General features: G+C 33.9%; 1 pseudogene across 1 annotated transcript in view; it reads right to left on the reverse strand.

The window, feature by feature from the left end:
* The window catches only part of LOC143241018 (ADAMTS-like protein 1), a 130,790-nt pseudogene that overhangs the window by 53,513 nt on the left and 55,504 nt on the right, over positions 1 to 21,773 (reverse strand). Inside the window, exons 2-3 of the transcript XR_013022143.1 lie at positions 13,292 to 13,390; positions 50 to 211 (exon numbers count right to left, since the gene is read on the reverse strand). The product of XR_013022143.1 is annotated as an ADAMTS-like protein 1 (transcript). The remainder of the gene's footprint in view (positions 1 to 49; positions 212 to 13,291; positions 13,391 to 21,773) is intronic.

Below are 21,773 nucleotides of genomic sequence, written 5' to 3' on the forward strand. Positions count from 1 at the left end.
CAAACTAATATAATAAGAAAATTATCTGTTTAAAAGCTTGAATACACACCTGCATATTGCATATGCGAAACCTTACTGGTTTGCCCTTACATCCAGACTTTTGGACACATCTTCTTAGCTGGGAAGTGACGCCACCATCGCAAGTTCTGGAACATGCACTCCAATCATTCCATTGCGACCACCCAACATCATCTGGCTCTTCAGTTTGCTTCTGAAGTAGAAATAAATGTTACAAAATATATACAATAACACTTGAAACTTATTTATATATTTTTAAAGATATTTTTAATGCGTTAGCTGTTAACTGAATATATTATCTGTACGAAAGACTCTAACATGTTGAATAAAATAGAGAATTGAGCTGTTACTGGTGAAACCACTGGAGATTACTGATAACGATTCATGATCGTGAGTCGCAAATGCTGTTAACCGATTTGTATTGAAGCTGTTTATTTAACATTTAGTATTTGCAATAGTACTGAAGGGTAGGGTAAAATGATCTAAAACTTTAAAATGAAGTTAAAGCATAAACATTTTAGAAATTTAACCTTAGGACAACAACATAACAGTCCATGGTTATAACAGCGGTAATTTTGCGGATTTACAAACCTAAAATTCAGGGTTTAATCCCCAAAGATGGATCTATGAAATAACTCAGTATAGTTTTAGTGTAAAACAAACAAACACAAATATCAAAGTACATAAAAACTGGTTAGTTTGTGACTGGTTAAAACTGCAATTTTATTCTACACACCTCCTGAACAGGTTCACGATGGAGTGAAAGTTTTAGTTACCAAAAAAAATATAAAGTTCTGAATCAGATATGATAATATTTATATCTTCTTCAAGTACTTAATTTTTTTTTTAATTCTCTTTATTAAAGAAATTTCATCATATCACTCGGTTCATTTCCTTTTTAATCTCGTTAACAAAGTCTGTAACCTTAGCTTCCTAATAGATGGAGCCACTTTATTAATAATGTAAAATGCACCAATGTCTGTGTTGAAAAGAAGAAGCAATGAAAAGCAGTGATTTCCAATAATGTTATATGAAGAACCGAACGAATTACTGAATGAAATATATATAATAACTAGTACATATATAAGAAAATACTAGTATTGTGCTTAAATTGCCACTAAAATGAATATTGTACTAAATTTAAAAAAGGCAGAACTCTTAACCAAAGGTTTATACATTATAAAGTTGTCATAAGAAGTCGATATTCATTAAATTATCAGAAATTTAAGAATAGATCATCACAAATAACAGTTATAAAGATGTTTTTAGACTTGAGAATTATTGACAGAACTAATAATATATTTTTCCATTGCGGTTTCATCACGTAAAGAAGCGAAATTCTTTAAAAACAAATTTTATCTGTTCCATTATACGCTGGTTGATTCACTAGAAAAATTTACCAACTAATAAGTTGTCGCATGAAAAAAAAAAAAACCTTTTGTTGTTCTACAGTCCGAAACGTTCGTATGTCGAGGGCAAATACATGCTTACATCCGTTAAAACGTAGGGTGCGCGTATGCGCGCTCAGATAATAAGATTCGCACTCATTTTCAGAAGGGACAAAAACTTAGAATTAGTACAATATATTTGTTTGGAATCAGTTTTGTTGACTTTCCGAAAGTGTTAGTTCTCGAAAATGATAAAATGTTTTCTGACAAGTTAAGTACACAAACTTGTATTAGTTAAAGATCAGAAGAGAAACTTGTCTACTAAATGATCAAAAAATACTCGTATTAGTTAATATATCAGAATAGAAATTAGCTCTACCAAATAATCAAAAACACTTGTATTAGTTAAAGATCAGAACAGGAACTTGTCCCACTCAATGATCAAAAAATACTCGTATCAGTTAATATATCAGAATAGAAGTTAGCTCTACCAAATAATCAAAAACACTTGTATTAGTTAAAGATCAGTACAGGAACTTGTCCCACTCAATGATCAAAAAATACTCGTATTAGTTGAAGATCAGAACAGAAACTTGTTCTACTCAACGATCAAAAACACTAGTATTAGTTGGAGATCAGAAGAGAAACTTATATTAATTGGAGATCAGAAGAGAAACTTACACTGCTTTAAGATCTGAGTCAGATTATCTTGTGATGATTATGAAGTAGATCGATTAGAAGAACATGAGTGTTTTCTGAGTCTGTAAAAAAGTAACGGATCAGTTTTTATGTTCTCCATCAGAGTGGTTAGTCATGACAGTGCATATGTTGTATCGATCTAAATAAGGGCCTGGCTCACACGAATTGTGTTTCTGCAATTTGAGTTAAACTGATGATTAATAGTTGAACAGTTCTTGTAGTTGTCAGCTGTTTTTATGCTGAGTTTGATAAGACGGTGAGAATATAAAATGATGTATTTTTTTAGCACAACAGCTAAGGAGTGACTCTCAGTGTGTTAAGTAATTTCTTACTTGCAGTTTTGTTTATTATTTTCATGATAATAATCGGAAACATCTAGTTAAAACATGGATAGTTTGTCTATGTTGACACCCCTTGCAAAAGTAAAAGCTCCAGTTAAGTAGAACGTCCGTATAACGTGAAACAATCAGACCATATGCGTGAGTGTCTAAATGAAAACCGTAAATTATGGACACCTGTTAGATCCCACGTTTGTCCAGTGGTTCTCTTAATTACAGGAGATGAAGCTTATTTCATAGTTGTTTTTTTCTTTCTTTCTTTTTGCTACACGTTATTGTTCGAATAACTCTGTCTCAGCAGTTCGTGTTTTTATTTCTACGGTGGTTGTAATACAAAAACAATTTTACAAAATGACGATTTTTATTTTAAAGTAACAGCTCAGTGAAAATAATTTACGAGTAAAGCGTAACAAAAATCAATAAAATCTATTCCATTTAAGAAGCCGACACACTTTTATAGCACTGATTTGATTTATCATGAATGTAACCATTTCAAGATTCAGACTAATTTGATGTATTTCTGCTTCCCTATTCACTGAAAGCAAAACTGAAACTAACCACAATGAGTATTTCAGCTTTTAAATACGACCAAACAAAACTCAGTCAAACGGCTCTAATGTTCAGAAACTTGCACAGATTTGTAGAAGTTAGTACGACTAAAACAAGTATTTGCTCAACTGACATGATAAAAACATCTGATTCCTCATTTAAGTTTTTATTTTCTGACTAAGTAAACTTAAAATACAAGTTAGACAACGATCAGTTTATTTTTAACATTTGAAGTCAATGTTTCCGCAACGGCAGAAGTTTAGGCAATAAATGATCAAAATAGGAACATTAAATGTATAAGGTGATGCTCTGCTGCCCCGAACCGAGCTCCTGTTTCTTTGAGTTTTCGTTTCCCAATTTGTAACCGGTCTTCCGTTAACATGTGTAGATATTTGTTTAATAAAGAGGTTTTCCAGTGGATCAACGATAACTTTACAAACTAAGAATGGTAAAATCTAAGGCTTGATTCCTCACAGTGGTTTGCTTGTTTGTTTTTTGAATTTCCCACAAAGCTACACAAGGGGTATCTGCACTATCCATCCATAAATTTGTAGCAAAAGACTAAAGGGAAGATAGTTAGTCATCACCACCCTCCACAAACTCCTTGACTACTTTTTTTTACCAATGAATAGTGGGATTAACCGTCACTTTGTAACGACCTCCGAGCTGGAAAAGCAAACATGTTTGGTGAGACATGGATTCGAACCCGCGACCTTTAGTTTGCTAGTCGAGCACCCCAACCACCTGATCACATCAGATATAACCCGCGATGAACACAGCACAGATTTTGTTTTTGTTTGTTCGTTTTTTAATCAAGCACAAAGCTACACAATGAACTATTTATGCTCTGCCCACCACGGGTATCTAAACCTGGTTTTTAGCGGAGTGAGTTTACAGATATACCACCGTGCTATTGGAGGGTCAAAACACAGATAGCCCAATGTGTGGCTTTGCACTAAAACGAAAACCTTTAACAAGAATAAGAAAGTTAAACCTTTATCCTACGGCTCAAGATAATCCATAACATCTCGTCAGTATTAGTACACATATTATAAGTTTGTTAAAGATTACATAATGTATATCACACATACATCAATAACAATTGCTGGCATGGCCAAGCGCGTAAGGCGTGCGACTCGTAATCCGAGGGTCGCGAGTTCGTGCCCGCGTCGTGCTAAACATGCTCGCCCTCCCAGCCGTGGGGCGTATAATGTTAGGGTCAATCCCACTAATCGTTGGTAAAAGAGTAGCCCAAGAGTTGGCGGTGGGTTGTGATGACTAACTGCCTTCCCTCTAGTCTTACACTGCTAAATTAGGGACGGCTAGCACAGATAGCCCTCGAGTGGCTTTGTGCGAAATTCCAAAACAAACAAACAAACAATTGCTATGTAGTTTGTTGCAGAAGTTTCAAAAATGTCACAGCGCTTATTTGTTCTTTTCTCTTCTTTGTTTTCAGGCCCCCCTCTAGTACAGTGGTATGTCTCCGGATTTACAACGCTACAATCAGGGGTTCGATTCCCCTCGGTGGGCTAAGCAGATAGCCCGATGTGGCTTTGCTATGAGAAAAAACACACACACACTTTGTTTTCAGTAATTTAAGAGAATCAGTACTAACTTATATTGCATTTTATTTTAAAAAGTTTCTAACTACAAGAGTCTTAAAAATATCTCATTTCCTTTACTTATCACATACTCAAAGAAACGGTGTATCTGTGTAAGGATCATGACGTTATTGTTTCTTTAGTTTCTAGGAAGTCATTTGGAAGACTGCCATATATTGTCAGCATAACATTAGCTCCCTTCCTTTTTCATTTCTATATAATCGGTTTGTATAAAATGCACTGATAGAATGTACTATATAGAAACACGTAGATTATACTTACGTGATTGACCATCCGAAAATCATCGCCCAATAATGAAACTAAAAACTAAAATAATAGAAATTTATAATCTACAAGGGCCTCTAGTGGTTTGGTGGTAACATCTGTATGCTGTAACGCTAAACACTGTTTCGATATCCGTGATGGGCACAGCACAGATATCCGAATGTGCTTAAAGATAAATAAACAACTTTTTTTAGACAGGAAATGAACATATGTGCGCAATAAAAATAGCTTGTATCATTAGTCGATATTATTTTACGAATGATGACGTATATTTATGCAATTTGGATAAGCAAGACTTCGCATTTTGTATTTATACGACGTACTTACGTTTCGACACTTGTTGAATAAGGCATTTATATAGAAGATATAATATCTGAGTGTCCATGAGGATTATAGGAAACTGGGTGTAGGTACAGTGCTATCAGCCAAACGTCTAAAATTTCGACATATAATAATGTTATTACAAAACTATCATCGGGCTCTTAACGTGGTTTGTTTATTTAGAGCAAAGCTACAATAGGCCACCTATGTTTACCGTGGGGAATCTAACCTCGGATTTTAGGGGTGCAAGTCTGTAGACTGATTGTTGTCCCACCAGGAGACCCCTTAGAGGGAAGATGGATAGTTATGTAAGGTTATAAACTGAATTGTCAGTTTTATATCAATAACTGTAAAGTTGAAATAACTAAATGAGGTTGCACTTATATTACAAACATGGACTTCTTACAAGTTGAGACGAATACCGTTATTAATCAAACACACAAAATAACCACTAAATTTATTACTAAAAAATCACGTATCATGGCTCTTAGGTACCAAAAAATAAACACTAAATGTTTTACTACATAGTAAGTGTGGTTTTCTACGATATCAAAAGTAATAATAACATAATGTAATGTCTATGGACAATAAGTGACCTGTTGGTTCATCTCAGCTGTCCCATCCTCTGAATTAAACTAAAATTATTAGATTAAAAAATAAAACCTACCCTTAATAATTCATTAATATATCTATCAAGCTGTTTTTTAATTCACTCAAATTTACTGACTCTGCAACATCGAAAGGTAACTCATTCCATAGGCCAACCACTCCACTTGAAAAATGAAATTGTCTTTGCTCAAGACAGTTTCTACCTTACCTAAATCTATATATTTGTGTCCTCTAGTTTTATAATTTCTGCTGTTAAGCATGAAAAATGTTGATGCATCAACATTATCAATTCCTTTTACAATCTTAAACCTTCAATCAGATCCCTTGTATTTCTGCTTTTTCAAAGAAATAACAATTTTAAGAATCTTAATCTCTCCTCATATGACAACCATATGGAAATCCAGTGACCTTCCTCTGAACCATTTCCAACAATTCAATGTTTTTCCTAAGTATGGAACTTAAGACCGAACACAATGTTCCAAATTTGGCCTAACCTATGACCCATACAATGAAATAATAACCTCTTTAGACTTGTATTCAATATTTCTGCAGATACAACCTAAAATCTTATTTGTCTTTCCACTAGCAACAACACACTGATTGGATGGCTTAAAAGACTGATCAACTACCACACAAAGATCCTTTTTCTCATGACACTCTTAACGTTATTCCCACCCCTATTGTACTTATAATTCAAATTATGATAACCCACACGCAATATCTTGCATTTGTCACAATTAAAACACACCTGCCATTTTCTTGCCCAACTCACACAATGATCTAAATTCTTTTGTAAAGCAACAGCATCCTCTTCACTGCCAGAAACATCCAAGACCTCGATATTATCAGTAAATGTGAGTAACTTGTTGACTATTCCTTCATTTATGTCATTAATATAAATCAAAAAGAGGAATGGTCTTAAGCTGCCCCCTGATGTACCCCACATGCAACATTAATCCAGTTTGACTGAACTCTATTCATAACAACCCTCTGCCCCTTTCCTCCATTAAGCCACTCTTCCATTCAGTTAGCTCATTAATCTCTCTCATCTGTAGAGTTAAGTCTCTTTGCAACTTTTTTGTAGCACTTTGTCAAATGCTTTTTGAAAATCCAGATATGCTAAAAGCATGTTAAATGATTTGTAAATCAAGATTTTTTCTTATTGAAACCACGATGACTATCAAATACATTTCTAAACTTTGTTAAATGACTTTGTAAAGTATCTTTCATCACAATTTCAAAAACTTTTCCCACAACCGATGTGAGACTAATACGCCTATAATTACTGGGACACCTTCTATCACCTCTCTTGAAGACAGGAGTGACATTAGCTAATTTCCAATCTGTTGTTACTTGTCTACTATTCAAGAACTTACAAAAATTGTGACGACAAGTGGCTCACAGATCCAATCCTTGACCTCCTTTGAAACTCTTGGGGAAATATTTTCTGGTCCTGGAGCCTTATCATTCTTTAACCTCTTAAATTTTATTTTAATAAACTTAGAACTTATGCAATTATCTTGTTCAACGTTGTTTATACCTACCAGTTGTTCAAGATGGGAATATGATTTAAGTCTTGAGTAGTAAAAACTGAAGAAAAAGTATAATTTAATATCCTAACAATTTCATAATTATCAGATACATATTTTAAACCTAACGTACTTTTAAAAAAATTCTTAGTGTTATTTTTTATGTTTTCAGTCTCATTTTTTCATACATTCTTTCTCGATCTTCCATCGTGTTAGTGAATTTAAATTGCTCATATTGTGATAGTTTTCTTTAATTTTATCTGTCATACCCTTTGTGGGCCAACCTGCTTTCTTTACATTCCAAGTACCCTTTTTTTCTAACGAATATTTTAGTTTTGAAAACAATTTTCTTTAATCCTTCTCCACATTTGCCCAGAGTCTCCAAATAACTCAACTTCTAAATCCACAACTGATAATTAATGTTGCATCCATTTACAAGTTTTTTGAAAAAAATCTGGAATCAAAATATCATTATTCCTGATTTCTATATGCAAGAAAAACCATCAAAACTGATAAATTAATGGTCACTTGTACCTACTTGTTCCTCAATTTCCAATCTCTCAATTGTTTTATTAGAAGTGAGCAATAAAGCTAAAATAATATTATTTATAGTAGGTTCCTTGACTAACTGGTGAAGAAATCCACCTTGAACAGTTTCCTGAAGTCTTTCTCCTTCATGGATTGATTCTAACGTTAACAATCAATATTTCCGAAATTAAAATTACCCATAATTTTGACTTCATTAACAGCTGAAATCTTAATATAACTTTAAAGTTTCTCACTAATTTTATCAGTATCATCTGTAGTCTGTAACAATTCCAACTAAGAGGTTTTCCACTTGATATCCATTAACAGAAACCCAAATGGTTTCAGTTTCTCACTAATTTTATCAGTATCATCTGTAGTCTGTAACAATTCCAACTAAGAGGTTTTCCACTTGATATCCACTAACAGAAACCCAAATGGTTTCAGTTTCTCACTAATTTTATCAGTATCATCTGTAGTCTGTAACAATTCCAACTAAGAGGTTTTCCACTTGATATCCATTAACAGAAACCCAAATGGTTTCAGTTTCTCACTAATTTTATCAGTATCATCTATGGTCTGTAACAATTCCATCTAAGAGGTTTTCCACTTGATATCCACTAACAGAAACCAAAATGGTTTCAGTTTCTCACTAATTTTATCAGTATCATCTGTAGTCTGTAGCAATTCCAACTAAGAGGTTTTCCACTTGATATCCACTAACAGAAACCCAAATGGTTTCAGTTTCTCACTAATTTTATCAGTATCATCTGTAGTCTGTAATAATTTCAACTAAGAGGTTTTCCACTTGATATCCACTAACAGAAACCCAAATGGTTTCAGTTTCTCACTAATTTTATCAGTATCATCTGTAGTCTGTAATAATTTCAACTAAGAGGTTTTCCACTTGATATCCACTAACAGAAACCCAAATGGTTTCAGTTTCTCACTAATTTCAAGCTCCTTGTTATTATTCTTAATATTCTCAACTTCAACAGAATGTAACTCACACTTTACATACAGTCACTTCCCCTCTATTTACTACTATGTTCCTATTAAATAACCTACAACTATGTATTTCATATAAATTTCTGTGATGAAACTCGTCTATATTTAACAATATTTCAGTTATTCCCATCAGTGCCATAAAGTCATCTGTTTTATTTCTCATACTTCTATCATAACAGTAGTAACAATTAAGCCTATTTTTATTACTACTTTCATATTCAGTTCCTATGCTAAACGTTCCTCCACATCTCAGTTTTGTTTCATTTACTTTATCCTTACCTTCACCACTATCTAGACCTAGTTTTAAATTTCCCTTAAAGCTGAGTTAAAGCTTTTGCAAACATGCCAGACACTTTCCTACTTCAGTGTAAATCATCCATTTTAAAAAGTTTTCACTGGACTGATTCCATAAGTCCATCCAGGTAACTTGCTTATCCTTATACATTAATTTCAGCCTGGTACGTAGCCATATTGACCTACTCAAAATTTCATCTCCACAATCAATTCACTACTCAAACACTCAAAATATCTACTAAACGTTTTACTGCAGAAAAAACGTGGGATTCTTAAACGTCAAAAATAATAATGTTATTACTGAAACACCCAAATTATTCACCAAAATGTTTATTTCAGAGAAAGCGTAAATATATGTCAATTTCATTATATAAACACCCAAATAATCCACTAAAATTATTACTCCAGGACAAACGTGAGGTTCTAACCACTAGAAGTGTTGCTACAATAAAAAGTTAAAGTGCAATCAGAGAGTAAACAACCCCCCCAAAGCTTTTCGCTTGTGATGTAACCAACCTAAAATCATGCACTAGATAATTTCTCACTCTCAAAAATGTAGGTTAAAATCCTTTTACTTCTCCTATTCATTCTCGAGTTTTGACCATTAGCAAAATCCCAGTTTGTTATCCTTGTATCAAAACTTGTTGACCTACGAGATACGTTAACCAAAAGTCAATCACTTGATCTTTGAGATACCTTAAACTTTTGTACCGAATTAGATCAAAATCATATGAAAAAAATTTCAACACATAGGAAATGAAAGCAATATTCCCACCGTCGGGAGGAATAATGAAATCACACGACGGCCCTTCAGATTCCAAACACTGTTTAATAATTTCGTGAAGATAAATTGCTACAATAATGGTTTTTAAACAATTATTTGAAGGTAATGTTGCTGCTGTTGTTGGTTTGAATTAAGCACAAAGCTACTCAATGGGCCGCCCGTGCTCTGCCCACCAGGGTTTTCGAAACCCGGTTTTTACCGTTGTAAGTCCGCAGACATACCGCTGAGCCACTGGGGGGCTGTTGCTACTGCAATTGTTTAACAATTTCGTAAAGATAATGCTATTACAATCCTATTTTTCTAAACAGTTATATCAAGATAAAGCTTCTACTCTCATTTTTTAATGATTTCATGAAGATAATGCTGTTACAATCATAGTTTTGTCAATTATACAATGGTAAAGCTTTTAATTAACTTACCTAAGATCATACAAACAAACGTATAATAATATCAACTAAGTTGTATTTACCATAGTCTGTGCCGACAAGGATATTTCGTCTAGTACCATGGCTCCTCAGGCCGGATGGAATGCAACAGATATGTTAGTGGTAGATACATTATATATTTCATAAATTTTATGAGCAATGTAATATAAATTTTATGGTGTGATTAAACCAAACCTAGTCAGTGAAGTGTATTTGTTATCAATTCTATTTAAGTCCTCTATAAATCATAATTAAAATCTGAATTAATGCAACATCACTTATTTATTTTAATGCTATTATTTATAACTATTCTTTTCACAATTTCGCGAAGATAAAGCTGTTACTTTGTTGTTGTTTTTAAGAGTTTAATTAAAGGATCAAGTTTCCTTCTATTTATATGAAACGATGTCTGCTGGTAGTTCAACAGTATGCTTGAAGGTTTATAACTTTAAAATTAGGAGTTCTCTTCCCGTGGCGGAGGCGGTGTAGTTTGGCTCTAACACAAGGAAACAAGCAGCAAACAGAAAATATTCGTTATGAACGATTTTTTTTTACAAAAATAATTTGTACATAATGATATTGCAAGAGTACAGTTGTTATTTCTAGTTACTCAACAGAAAAAATTTCATTCAGATCTACACGTAAAGTACAAGTTCCTTGATTTAAGTTCCTGAAGAAAAAAACTGAAAGGCAAATCAATTTTAATTTAATTTTCTAAAACCCCTAAAGAAAGTTTCAGAAAATGTGAAAATGTCAAGAACAGATTGTGGTGAAGCAGTCTTTAGATCCGCAGGGCAGTGGTTTGAGGTTGAAAAGATAGATCAATTAAGAGTCTTACAATATAGCTGGACTCTCTGAAAAGCGTGTTGATTGAAATAATCAAACTTGCACTAAACTAATATCAGTGTCTCATGCAGACCCGTGGCGAAAAACATTGCTATAAAACTATTAAATATTTATTTGTTAAATTTCGCGTAAAGCTGAGTAGCTAGTCGACGCTAATTTAGAGAAAAGGCAGCTAGTTAAAACCGTTCAATGCCAGCTACTAAACTACGCTTCTACCAAATAAATGGGAAATTAATCACAGTATTATAACGTCCCCAATGGCGGAAAATAGTGAGCATCATCGATGACGAGATTTGAATTCGCGAACCACAGACTGCAAGTCAAGTGCTCGAACCACTGGGCCATACCAAGCCTTCTTAAAGTGAAACCTTTTGCGTTTTTGCAGCGAATACAAAAGAGTGTTGTTATAGCATTACTCCGTACAGCTCACTAATTCAGTTAAAAGAAGGAAACCTAAACAGCTTTTAGGTGGAATTAGATCAAATTAATCTACGATACTTTCCTTTTCTATTAGTTGTATACCAAGCATGGCTGTACGTGTATCAGATTCGGTTTTATTATTCATCAGTTTCTTTAGATGCTCACCCTCACATTGAAACTTATTTAAGCAGGATTAGAACAAATTAGCGTACAAGACCTTGGAAATGGTAAAATGCATCAATCTAAGTGGTTTGATCTTTTGAGACGAAAAATTAAATTAGATGTTAAAGCAATCATCAGATGACAGAGCTACGATCTAAAAGTGTACTTAAAAAACAACAACAATGCTTCACCTAAATATTTTTCATACAGTGTACCTTTTTATTTATTTTTATTGCTTCTTTGAAGATATCTTGAAATTGTGTTTCTTTCAAAGGGAGAATCTAGTTAGGAAGGTAATTTGATAATTATAGCTTGTATTTTTCAAGATGAGAAGTTGCATATTGTCGTAAACAGTTCGCCATTTTGTTGCATAAAATTGAGGTCTCGTTAGAAAGAAATATCTCAATTTCAATAACACAGTTGTCAAACACATTTTTCAGGGGGCTAGGATTGACCAGGTGGTTAAGGCATTCTACTTGTAATGCGAGGGTCGCGGGTCAGAATATCAGTCACACCTCGCCCTTTCAGCCGTTGGGGAGGGGGCTATAACGTGATGGTCAATCCCACTATTCATCTGTAAAAAAGTAGCCCAAGTGTTGGCGATGGGTGGTGATGACTAACTGCCTTCCCTCTAGTCTTACACTGCTAAATTAGGGACGGCTAGCACAGATAGCCCTCGTGTAGCTTTGCGCGAAATTCAAAACAAACCACATTTTTCAGTCGAATACAAGATACTAAAAATTTCCAAAAAATTATTAAAAATACAAAATACATACTTATACAAAAAATAATTTTGTCTGAAAACAAAACAAAATATATGATGATTCAAATCAGGTAAAGAAAGACTTACAGCAATTGCCCACAACTGAAACATCTTTCAAAATCTTCTTGAATACTTGTAAAAAGTAGAGAAAAATTTGATGGTCGACTTCATCTGTTTACCGCAATCAAGTCTTATAATTATAATTATAAAGTAATGCCAAAATTTTCAAAAGTCTGTATTTATGAATAGGAATGCAACATCAAAAGTTAGTTTGTTTACAAGCGAGATTTAGTAATCATGGAGGTGAGACATTGTCCTGGATCCGTTTATAAACCGCTATGTCACTTCTAGTTATTTTGAAGTAGGATTTTTATTATTTTATTACTGTTTTGTGCATACATAAGTTATTATATGAGTAAATACAGGTGTTGTTCTTTGCATGCATAAAGTAGTATATCAATAAATATGGATATTATCTTGTGTAGTCCACTTCTTATAGAGTGACATAACCGCTACACAATACCTTTCTCAGGAAAACAAAAGTTAAACGCGGTAAGAAAATCGGTATCATGTGGAACTCACATCTTGTGTATACATAATACATACTGTGTACGATATGACCATTTGTTTCTAAGATCTATACGTGAAGCACATGAACAACGTTCAGAAAATATATCACATGTTACCCGATAGATGGCACTTTATAGATGTTTTTATTGTAACTTACGTGGTTCTCGAATGTTGGTTCCAATTCTTTTTTTTCTATGCCATTAGGTAGAATTTTCCCTTTCAGTTCAGGAAGAAAGAAACCCAATAGCAGCAACACCTGGAAAGAAAAGGAAATACACTGTCCAGCTGAATATCAAACACACTAAAAAAAAATTCAATTTACATTTTTTTGTTCTGTGAGTGTTAGAATTGCATTTTTATCCAATATCAGAGATCTGTATCGAAATGTAATAAAATAATTAATCGCAAGTCTTAAGAGTATTCAGCCATTAAAGAGGTATCATCATTAGTCGTCTTAGCTTAAATTACTTTCAATGACTAACTAACTCTTCGGTTTGAATTTCGCGCAAATTTACACGAGAGCTATCTGCGCTAGCTTTCCATAATTTAGCAGTGTAAGACTACATGGAAGGCAGCTAGTCATCACCACCCACCGCCAACTGTTGGGCTACTCCTTTACCAACGAATAGTGGGATTGATGGTCACATTATAACGCCCGAATGGCTGAAAGGGCGAACATGTTTAGTGCGACGGGAATTCGAACCCGCGGCCCTCAAATTACGAATCGAACGCCTTAACCCACCTGGCCTTGCCGGGCCACCTGTTGGGAGTACTGACTTTTAGATGTGAAATTGAACACTCCAGTAATTTAGCTGTTGCTCTCATTGTTATCACTGCGCATGACTTTACAACACGACGTCACTGTTTTGTTGTTGTGATATTGTAGTAAGTGATAGCACCGCTGCAGACAAATAATATAGGAACAATCCTATTGGATAATCTTTTACAATCACAAATAATCTCAACATGGATTCAAACTTGTATTTATTTGTCTTACAGATAACAAAGATAATGGACTTATACCTGTTTTATTATTATATATACACTACTGTCATGCAGTATCTGATAGGCTTCCCAATTGTTTTGCTATCTACTGTGCGGCTGCTAATAAGCTCTTTCAGTATAATGAACATGGTGTAGCGGGAAACGGTTAGTTTCAAAAATGTGAGCTTCTTATAGCAAAGCTACATAGGGCTATCTGCTGAGTCCACCGAGGGGAATTGAACCTCAGATTTTAAATCAGTAGACTTAGCGCTGTACTTGTTTTTAAAAAAGTTTGTGCAAAGCTACACAATGAATTAATTAGATGTGCATAGTCGTCCCTAACTTTCAGTAAGAGACCAGATGGGAGGCAATCTAATATCATCCACCGACACTCTTGTACTATTCTTATCTTGTCAAATAGTTGGATTTGACCATCATTTTTATACAATACCCAGAGCTTCAAAGTGCGATTTGCTTTTTTTTTTTTGTAGCAACAGACCGCAGATATTAAATATTTGCATTCACGGTCTTAGCACTCTAACCAATAAATCACACCTGACTTGTGTACTTTTTGAGTGATTGTGAAAAATATTTAATACAAAGAAGTTGTTTATTCTCGGTAAGAAAGCCGTTTTCACACTTTAACGGCATCTTCTTCGCCACTTTGTCTTTCAATTAATATTTTCCATTCGTAACCTTATGGTAAGTTTCCTGGTTAAAGTTGTAAAGATTGTGAGGAAAGTGTTACTTTGATGGTTTTCTGTTTGATTCCATCTGAAAGTGATTTAGATTTTAAAGAAATTAACATGTAACTGTTTTCTGTTTTTAACACTGCACAAAATTCGTAGGTCATACATACATGGAGAGCGTAGTGTTTATTTCAATGGAGTTCTAGTTTCAGCAATTTTCCGTTGTTTTTTTGCACACCTTTCTTAAAGTTATTGATATGGATTCAACTGAGGCTTTCGTTACCAATCAACATATTTTTCATAAGATTCGTGGTATAGATATATAACCAAATTTCTCTTTTCAACAGTTTTCCATTATTATTTTATCCAGTATTCATCACTTCGTGGTATACATTCGAAGTAAGCTACTGTGGTTGTTTTCTACTCATTTTGTCAATTGCAGAATACAAAACTTCTTAGATTCTTAATGTTCCTCATTACAAATGACCATCTTTACATCCTTAATGTTCCTCATTACAAAGGACCATCTTTAGATCCTTTATTATCTTCATTACAAACAACCATCTTTAGGTTCTTAATTTTCTTCACTACAAAAAACCAACCTTATATCTTTAATGATCTTCATTGCAATAACTGACCATCTTTAGATCCTTTATGATCTTCATAAAAAGGCCTTTCCTTAGATCCTTTATGAATATTAATACAAAGGACCATTCTTAAATCCTTTGTGATCTTCATTACAAAGAACCATCCAATGAATTCTTTTTAAGATACTTTCTTTATTAGTGAATGTAGCATAAGATTTAACATAGAAAAACTTAAATAATAAAATACAATTAATTTTAGAATTTTGAATTACAGATGTCACATGCAAAATTATATTTCTTATTGATATGGTGTGACACGAAATCTTGAACAATAAATTTTTTAACCACGTTTTTGACATCACATGATGATTTTATTGAAGATTATGACGTATTTTATTAACACCCTTAGATAAATTGTGAGAAGGAAACGCGGTTTTAGCGTAAAGCGGTCTCGCTACACTGAGTTTTAAACATCAATAATAACGTTCAAATCGTTATTATTGTAAAATGTATTATTTTTATATTTTACTTTTAGTTTTAAAGTTTATAGCTATGGATAGAAAGAGACTAATTACGACAACAGAATATTTCGTTTTTCTTCTATTGCCTTAATAAATCATTGGTACATTAGAATAAAAACAACATCATAACACGCAGCTTCATTCGTGTCTCTTCTTGTTCGCATATAAACGACATCAAAATTGGATAATTAATTTCGGATTTGATATTCATTTTCTTATTCTCATTCAAAATAATCAGGCTATAAATATAATTCCAGTGTCAGAGCAATGACCATGCAAGAAAGAAACTGAAACTAAATATAAACTCTCATGTATTATGCGGAGTTATCGCTGTTGACTGAGTTATACCAGTTTTGAGAAGTTCCAGCCCTTATCGCTAACCCTGAACAACTCTAAATCGAAAAAAAACGAGAGAAAGCTTAATATTAACTTACTTTGGTTAGGCAAACACGTCTAAACCATCATAAACATAACCTACACACCATTACTAGTTGAAGCCCATTCTTGTGTTTTAGATTTGCCCTTGTCAATAGCTATTGATAAAGGGCGTAATTCTTCGATACTGGTATAACTCGGTGACAAGTGGTAAATCGAATGATAGATTAGGCCTCATGTTTGTTCTTAATAGTTTAAGCACCTTGTTGACTATATAAATCACGATAATAAATTAGTGACAATAATGCTGCTTGTTCTTGAAACTTCTATGTAAACATGAAATCACACTGTAAGTAACACACACCATACTCATAGCTCTGCGAAAAATTCAAATTATACAACCTTAATCAAGAGGCCCGGTATGGCCAGGTGAGTTAAGGCGTTCGACTTGTAATCTGAGGGTCGCGGGTTCGAATCTCCGTAACACCAAATATGCTCGTCCTTTCAGCCATGGGGACGTTATATTGTGATGGTCAATCCCACTATTCCTTGGTAAAAGAATAATCCAAGAGTTAGCGGTGGGTGGTGATGACTAGCTGCCTTCCCTCTAGCCTTACACTACAAAATTAGGGATGGCTAGCGCAGATAGCACTTGAGTAGCTTTGCCCGAAATTCAAATCAAACCAACACCTTAATCAAGTCCGTGACTTTATAGGATAATCATTATTTATTTTGTTTATATCATGATTTTAAACTAGTTAAGTTTTGAAATATAAAGAATGTAAATGTATTCATAACTGACTACTGAACTTCAGAAATTCTCAAACCCGTCTAATATCTCGGAATCCAATTGTTAACACTTGTCGCTATATAACTAACTATTTAGTAAGATCCAGCAGAACTTATTTGTTTGTTAATGAACTTAATATATTTCACACTATCAGAGATCTTAATTTTAAAGTGTTTGCACTTTTCTTATTTGGTTTTCGTACGGTTTTAATTTTGTTTCAATAAATCGCGTGCAGCAAATTCTAGTAAAACTAAAAACATTAAAATTTTCATCTAAAAGATATTGGAAAACGTAATAGCCATAAAACTAATAGATAGTTCAGAGGATATTTCAAGAGTAACAATTTTTAAAGTTGCATATGGGTTCAGAAAATCAAATATCTAATAACTGCAAAACTGACAACACTACAAAGGAAATTAGAATAGAAATGTAAACTGCTGAACTCATAAAGGCGTCGTGGTAGTAAGAATTTTCAATGACCTTAGCGATGTTTCATATATAACGAAACATTAGCAGATGGCTTAAAGAGGTTAAAAAGCAACAACACAAAAGTTTTATTCGCGATTCTAACAATGTTTCCAAATAACCATAGACTGCAGGTGATCCGAAGATAAACCACAAGCGGTATCCGTTAAATTTGCAGCTGGCGCAATAAAGATTTGATAAAGTTATAGTTTTGGATATTGCATGCATCTGGAAGGTAATTAAAAACATTAAAAAGGAGAATTGTAAAACTTCTAACAAACCAAAGATATTCATAATGATAATGTCAAACTTTTACACTTGTAAACAACGAGCTTCTCTCAACCTAATTAATAAATTTCGAAGTTACTAGATGGCTAAAGGGATATGGCCCTTTAACGAGCCTTTCTACAGAACACCTGCATAAGTACACGCACAACATCGCGAAATGTCCATAAAATATCGTATACGCAGATCTCTAAATGTGTTTTTTGTTGTTTTCTTGTAGTGTGCGAATCCAAGTGTCCACGTTCCCATAGGCAGAGAAGCATGTCATACATAGTTTTTTTTAGTGGACTGTAGGCCAAGAGAAACTTTACTGTGCATACCATACACGCTACGTGACAATCTGCCATTCACAACTTTCCACTGTTTATGTTGACATTAGTATTGCATGGTATGGTTTTCGTAGCGTAGCAACGGAATGTGACGTTTATCAAAAAATAAAACACAAAAAAAACAAAGTTTCACGCAGCTCGAAATTTTAAATGGCGCTTAAAATATTTACTTTTAATTAGTTAAAAGATAATTGCGATCGACTCGTGCTAAACTAACTTCCAGCGGCTGTAGTGATAAAAAGGCCAAAAGTTATATTTAAAACATCAATCTAAAGCAAGCGACTTTTATCGTTTTCATTATGTTTTTTGTAAAGTATATACATCAAAAGTTAAATGCAATGTTAACTTTGTAATATTTTCATCCTCGTTTGGAAGAATTTCGAATTCAGGGGCCACACTGGTCACTACAATCACTGACAACAAACATGTCATGTAGGAAGGCAGCTAGTCATCACCACCCACCGCCAACTTTGGGGCTACTCTTTTACCAACGAATAGTGGGATTGACAGTCACATTATAACGCCCCCACGGCTGAAAGGGGAGTACGTTTGATGTGACGGAGAATCTTTTACGGGGGAACATTACAGTAACAGTGATTCTCATTATTTAGTTAAAGATGACAGATGCTACCTGCTAACTGTCCTGCACGTAGCCAGAAGCTTTAAATTATAGATGAGCTTTTGGGTGTCTGTCCTGGCCAACAGACCCGTGTTGAATAAAGTGCTATTAAGAACGAATACCGTGTGTCTCAAGTGTTCATTTTGCAGCAATAGTCTTTTATTTCGGAAAAACAAATATGTGGTAGATACTATAGCTGATAGAAAAAAATGTAAAAAAATGCTCTTAACTGGACAGAAAATATTTACCATTCGTCATATACGTTAAAGGGTGAATAGTACTGAATAAATTTAATAATATTGGAATACTTGTTAATGAAAATAAATCGTAAGGGTTAAGATTTTTCATGGAGATTTTTCTCATGAAGAAAAACTGTTAACTCTACCCCTAATATTTCTTTTGATAAATATATATTATTTCCTTTTCTATTTCAAAAGCCCGGCATGGCCAGGTGGGTTAAGGTGTTCGACTCGTAATCCGAGGGTCGCGGGGTTCGAATCCCCGTCACACCAAACAGACTCGCCCTTTCAGCCGTGGGTGCGTTATAAAGTTACAGTCAATTCCACTATTCGTTGGTAAAAGAGTAGCCCAAGAGTTGGCGGTGGGTGGTGATGACTAGCTGCCTACCCTCTAGTCTTACACTGTTAAAATAGGGACGGCTTGCGCAGATACCGTGTTTCTCCGAAAATAAGACAGGGCTTATGTTAATTTTCACTCCAAACTATGACACTAGGACTTATTTTCGGGGAATGTCTTATTTTGATATATTAAAAAAATGAAGTTACAAAGTAAAACTATTAAACTAACCATTTAAAATAAACTATTATTAAACGATTAAACTAACTGATTAATACTTAAACAAACTAATTAACTAACGATTAAACTAATTAATAAATTAATTTTTTTTTATTTCTTTCCTCTTCCTGCCACTCTTAACTAGGGCTTATTTTAAGGGTAGGGCTTATATTAAAACTATCCCCAAAAATCACACTAGGTCTTATTTTATGGGTAGGTCTTGTTATCGGAGAAACACGGTAGCTCTCGTGTAGCTTTGCACGAAATTCAAAAAACAAACAAACAATCTATTCCAAAGCGTTGATATATGTAAACTATTTTTATGATTCCTAGTTATTGCACAGTTCTAAGATGTTTCCGTTGTCATTCTTCAACTTCATATATTCTACAATAAAGTCACAATCTGAAGGCTAATACAAGGCTAATAAGGCGAAACGTCAGACCATTGCACCTCAGACTTTGACATAAGTAATGTCACGAGTTACGAATAGAGCCCGAGATACAGAATTTTTAGCTACCTTGTCGACTAGTTCTAGTCGTCATCTTTGATGTCAACAACGATTTGTCTTTTCATGAAGCCGTTTTTTCACACGGTTCCATGGGAAAACGAAACTCTGGCACGTGCCGGATTTGCAGACGGTTCATCCATTATAGTGGTCCTTCTTTATCAGCATCTACAGCTACTCTTTTTGGAATAACCACTTTCAATTTTTAGAATCAAGCGAAACTACAAAAACTTCTTTTGGTAGGTGACTTTTCAAAATATTATCTTCCGAGAAATGCGTTTTACATTAGTTGTTGGTCGTGGATTCTCCGTCACACCAAACGTACTCGCCCTTTCAGCCGTGGGGGCGTTATAATATGACGGTCAATCCCACTATTCGTTGGTAAAAAAATAGCCCAAGAATTGGTGGTGGGTGGTGATGCCAACTGTCTTCCCTCTAGTCTTACACTGCTAAATTAGGGACGGCTAGCGCAGATAGCCCTCGTATAGTTCTGCGTGAAATTTAAAACAAACCAATTTCTATGTTCTTGAAAACTAAATTTAATCACGACAGTATGCTACACTTATAGTTTCTTCAGTATTTTCCTTATTATAGCACTATTGTCCTTCTATTCAGTTTTTGTTTTCTGGTTTAAGCTGACTAAACCTCACAAGGTCACTAAATTCGATGTAACCGCCAGATTATAAAATGGGAAAATCCAATTTTTATCAATTTCTTCCCGCGCACCACTTTATTTAATTATTAGAAAAAGTGTATTATTATAATTTTTATATTATTATTTATTTTTCTTACACGGGGGAATTCCTATATATGTTATAAACCTTTACCATGTTTTAATCACTTTTTGCATAGTGGAAGATTCTAATAACTTTCTTAGAATAAAAATATATTTCACAAATATTTTTCCGACGGAAGAAGTGTTTTAATTGGGACATATTTAAACGTGAATATACAGATTTATCATATGTAAAGACAGAGTCTGTAACAGTGAGTAAAAGATGTAAGTTTAGGATTATAATTGCTGTTGTGAAACGAATATCTCAGGGTTCAAATATTGAGGCCGTGAAAAGAAAACGTTTCACTCATGTTTTAGTATTAACTTAGTCATTAGAAAATAAAAGCAGTTTTAAAATAACTCGTTATGGGAGACTTTTTTTAAAACTGTTTCCCGCTGTGACAGCGGTAAGTTTATGGATTTACAACGCTAAAATCAGGGTTTCGACTCTCCTCGGTGGGCACAGCAGATAGCTCGATGAAGTTTTGCTAGAAGAAAGCACACACGTAATGTTAATTTACCTACGTTACAAGTATTAAACAACGATTGTGGGCCCGTTTACGTGAAACCTAACTTTGCTTAAAGCTGTTGAGCTTTCAGCTCATTTAATATTCAAAAGTAAGGATCCGAGAAATATACTGCTTGATACATCAGTATAGAACAGAAAATATTACGAAAATCAACTTTTGATATAAAGTATCCAATTAAATTTTAAAATGTAATTTATTTATTTATATTTTATTCACAAAGACACCTTTTCATCTCAAGTGAACATTTATATTTCCTCTTCCTGTGGCAAAACTACTTTACAAACGACGTTAATATTTCATTACCCCTCTGGAAAATGTCAACTACAAAATCAAACTAGGTTCTAATGAGTTTAAAAGCACTGTTTGAAAAAAGAATAAACACTTAAGCT

The sequence above is a fragment of the Tachypleus tridentatus genome, chromosome 13 (genome assembly GCF_004210375.1).
Source record: "Tachypleus tridentatus isolate NWPU-2018 chromosome 13, ASM421037v1, whole genome shotgun sequence".
Lineage (NCBI taxonomy): Eukaryota > Metazoa > Arthropoda > Merostomata > Xiphosura > Limulidae > Tachypleus > Tachypleus tridentatus.